Here is a 4,897-nt window from a genome sequence, read left to right as displayed (position 1 = left end):
AGAAGGGGGCGACAGAGGATGAGATGGCTGGATGGCATCACTGACTCGATGGACTTGAGTCTGGGTGAACTCTGGGAGTTGGTGATGGACAGGGAGGCCTGGTGTGCTGCAATTCATGGGGTCGCAAAGAGTTGGACACGACTGAGCTACTGAACTGAACTGAACTGATACACTTTGAAATTAACATCAATATGTCTTGTTACCAACTTTCACCGTTCAAAGGTACTACATAATAATCAACTATATTCCCCACACTGTTCATGCCTATCACTTGTTTATTTTGCAACTGGAAGATTATATCTCTTAAAGTCTCTCACCAACTTCTCTCCTGCCCCCTCTTCCTTCCTTCTGACAACAATCTGTTTATTCTCTGTATCTGTAACAGTTTCTGCTTGCCTACGTTGTTTGTTTTTTTCTGTTTTGTAGATTCCAAATATAAGTGAAATCATACAGTATTTGTCTATCTGACTTATTTCACTTAATATTCTCTAAATTCATTTATGTTCTCTCAACTAGCAAGATTTCATTCTTTTTTATGTATGAGAAATATTCCATTGTATAAATATATACCACGTCTCCTTTATCCAATCGTCCATTATATCACTGAGCCTTTAGGCATACATATCTTGGCCAATAATGCTTCAATGAACTTCAGGGTGTGTATATATTTTTGGATTGGTGATTTTGTTTCCTTTAGGTAAATGCTCAGGAGTGGAGTAGCTGGACTGTATGGTAGTTCTATTTTTAATTTTTGAGGAACCTTCATACTGTTTTCCATTGTTTACATGCCACCAACAGTGCACTAGAGTTCCCTTTTCTGTACATCTTTACCAAGAGTTTTTGCTTATTGCCTTTTTGTTTGCTATTCTAACAGTAATGAGGTATCTCCTTGGATTTGATTTGCATTTCTCTGAGGATAAGTGAAGCTGAACATCGTTTCATGGGTCTGGTAGTCATCCATATGTCTTTGAAAAAATACTCCTCTGCCCATTTTTTAATTGGGTTATTTGTTTTCTAGATGCTGAGTAATACAGGTTATTTTTATATTTTGAATACTATTAGCCTGTTTTCAGACATAATTTTTTCTAATATCTTCTCTCATTCAGTAAACTGAGTTTTTATTTTGCTAAGTTTCTTGTGCTCTACAATGTCTTTTCAATTTGATGCAGTCTCTTCTGCTTAATTTTACTTTTATTTCTTAGGCTGAGGAGACATATCCAAAAAACTTTTTTGATACTGCCATAAACTTTTCTGATATTCACCTTGAGAAAAAGTCATACACCACCCAAAGACAAAGTTTGAAAGTCAACTTTCAAATTAGAGTATTTTCTCCTTTCCATGTTTACTGAAACAAAAACAATGACACAAAGTAGAAGCAAAGTACTACTCTGAACTTAGCTCTCACATCCAGGTCATACATTTTAACAACATGTTATGTGCAGGACTGGATGTGCAAACTAAGAAAAATTTTTCCAGGAAAATATAATGTGTAATGTTTACAGAAGTAAAGTGGTTTATACTTAGCAGTCATTATGGAACCTTCCATCTCAGGCATTTAAGGAGATACATTCTTGCTCAAGGAAGATTGAAAAGACAGGAAGAGAAAAATTGTCTGATTCATCCTTCCAATGGCAAGTGGCAAAATAAGACATCCTCAATGACACTATGTCACCCTAATGTTCCATGTTTCATCATCTATAGAGCAGTTTTATATTTCCAGAGGGGAAATATGTTCAAACAGAGAAAAAAAAAAGCAAGAGGTAATACTTTTTTCTAATAAGTGTTAATAAATGAGAGACAGTGAGAAATTCAGCAAATGGTTAGGTAAAAGAGAAGTATGGCTCTACACAGAGTGGAAATAAATTGAGAGATGACTCAGATTTCCTTCTACCTGGTTAAAAAGAAACAAAAAGATTGTCAACAAAATTATTAAATACAGAACCTTTCTGCCCTGTGACCAACTGCACAGAGAGATATTCTATCAATTCAAAATTCTCTCCTACTCAGAGATTTTCTCAGAGCAGCTTTCACATCTTTATTTCTCAAGCTGTAGATTAAAGGGTTCATCATGGCAACACATTGGTGTAAAAGACAGAAGACATTTATTTCATCCAAAGACCCACCAGATGAAGGTTTGAGACACATAAATGTACATGATTCAAAGAAGAGAGAAACAGCAAAGATGTGGGGATAGCAGGTACTGAAGATTTTGGACCTGCTGTCTATGGAGCTGATGTGGAAGATGTTGGTGAGGATGAGACCATAAGAGACAAAGATGGTGAAACTGGGCACAATGATGTTGATGCCCACCACAATGAAAACTACCAGCTCACTGATGTGGCTACCTGTGCAGGAGAGCTTGAGCAGATGAAAGACATCACAGAAATAATGGTTGATGTTGTTTGCATCACAGAAGGTCAGTCTCAGTGTGCATTCAGTGTGAACCATGACACCAGAAAATGCCATCAAGTAGGAAACAAGCATAAGGGTGGAACACACTTTAGGGGACATGACAACATTATACAAGAGTGGTTTACAGATGACCACATAACAGTAGTAGGCCATTGATGTCAGCAGATAGCATTCAGTAATGATGAAAAAAATGGAAAAAGTAGAGCTGAGTCTTGCATCCCATATAAGAAATAATATTCATCTTTGATAAGAAGTTAATTAGCATTTTGGGTGTAAATACATAAGAATAACAGAGGTATATGAAGGACAAGTTAAAGAGGAAAAAGTCCATGGGGTGTGTAGGTGTGAATTCGGTGCAATTAGCATTATCAGTCCCAAATTTCCCAGCACAGTGAACATGTACATTCCTAGGAACAGGAAGAACAGAGGGAGTTGGAGATCATGTCAGTCTGTTAATCCCAACAGATTGAATTTGGTCACAAAAGAGACATTTCCAGGAGCCATTCTTCTCTAAGGGAATCTATGGATACAGGAGGAAATTGTTCAATTAGAGAACAACTCAGCTCTTCCCACTGTGTCTCATCCTACAAAAGAGTATTTTTGCTGTTGTTGAGTTTCTAAGTCATGTCCGACCCTTTCGTGACTCCATGGACTGGTTCCACGTCCGTGGGATGTCCCAGGCAAGAATACTAGAGTGGGTTGCCATTTCCATCTCTGGGGATCTTCCTGACCCAGAGATTGAGCCTGCATCTCCTGCATTAGAAGATGTATTCTTAGCACTGAGCCATGAGGAAAGTTCAGCACTAAAGAGTATAAACACTGTGGATGCCTGACACTATCCCAACCTAGTCCCATAGAATCTGTCTTCACCTTTGTCATGATATGGAGCTTTTATAAGCTAAATATAGCAAAGGATATCACAAACAACTTACAGAGGAAAGGCCAGTGCTACCATATGCAAACATACCAGCTGAAAAAACCAAGAGAGAAGAGAGATGGATTAGGACACTATCATTCTACTCTCATCTCAACATTTCCTCATTCACTTGAGGTCTTCCCTCATCAGTAGAACTCCAAGCAGTGACTCTAACAACTAGGTGCTGGCTTCTAATACACATTAGACTTCATATGGTCAGAACCAAGAATTCTGTTTATAATCCAAGAAAATAGTCTATGAGAATTAAGTAACTTCCCTTGTCACAAAGTAAAAGTCATAAACGTAAAAGAGTGAGAGCTTTAATCTCTTAGAGGAAATTTCCTGACTGATATGTTTTGAGCCCACTCATGTTTTGGAACATTCTCTGATCCCTCTCCAACAGATCCCCTGGGATCACTTGAGTCTTAGAACTACACACAATGAGAAAGACTAGGCATATATTCGGTTCCCCAATTTTCATCTCAAAACAAGGACAAGGAATAAGTATTGTAAATTGAATTAGGTATGTAAGTTAAATTCAGAAACTCATCCTTCTTAGTTTAGAAAACCACAGAGCTGATTCCCTTATCTGTTGGTATTGGAAATGTAATTTCAGATTCTTGAGGCTTGATTTCCTTGATTCTAAGAGGAGACAACCTAGACATATGCTTAGGAAATTTTTATGATCTAGTGTAATTTCTGATTATATTGTCCTTTCAAGCAGTAGAAAGAGTCAAAGCCTTTAATTATCACACTTGCTAGTAATTAGACACAGAAAGATTTAATGTGAGTATAATGATGTAATGCTGTTGGTTAAAAACTGGGTAAAAGCTTTCTAAGTCTCTTCCCTGAGGTGTAATAAGGAAATTAAGATCCCTGTGTGTAATCTGCCTTTAATTCTGATGGACCTACTGTTTTAATCACTTTTGCTTTACTCTGGGGACTGTGCCTCCCTCAGGTAGATCCACAGTGAATTCCCATCTCTTTATTATCTTCACCTCTGAAGGGAAACCTAGAACACTGCTTCAGTCCCTCTCTATGCCCATTTCCTAAATGGACATATTTCTGTAAGAGTCTTATTTACAGGTCTCTTTATTTCTTTATCTGAAAATTTTCAAATGAAGCAATTTTCAAGTTTTGCAACAATATGTTTCATATACATGTAAGCATCCTAACTCGATTCCCCTCCTTTTAGTGAGGTCCAAACAGACATAAAGAGCTTCAATTGCTAACAAGAAATGATAATTAAGTTGATTCCTTAATCTATTGCCAAATGTAAACTTTAGAAGTGCGGATTCATGTTTATGTATGGCAAAACCAATATAATATTGTAAAGTAATTAGCCTCAAATTAAAATAAATAAATTTAAATTAAAAAAACAAACTTCTATATTATTTTATCCACAGTATTCTGATAGAATGAAATCTAATTTGACAGAAAGTTTATTTTTTCTAAAAATGAAACAAATTGCATTTTGAGGCTTCTCAAATGGAAATCTTGTGACCCACTTTAACTATTTTTGGCACATCAAATAATGGTAAAATACAAAACAGAGTGGCTGTACCTCTG

The 4,897-nt window shown here is 36.6% G+C and overlaps 1 pseudogene; it reads right to left on the bottom strand.

The window, feature by feature from the left end:
• Nucleotides 1-1,986: 1,986 nt before the first annotated feature.
• LOC104980648 lies at nt 1,987-2,916 on the bottom strand (annotated as a pseudogene).
• Between the last annotated feature and the right edge of the window lie 1,981 nt (nt 2,917-4,897).

Source organism: Bison bison, unplaced genomic scaffold (assembly GCF_000754665.1).
Source record: "Bison bison bison isolate TAMUID 2011002044 unplaced genomic scaffold, Bison_UMD1.0 scf7180017864506, whole genome shotgun sequence".
NCBI classification, from domain to species: Eukaryota; Metazoa; Chordata; class Mammalia; order Artiodactyla; family Bovidae; genus Bison; species Bison bison.
This window is presented reverse-complemented; position numbering and strand designations above follow the sequence as displayed.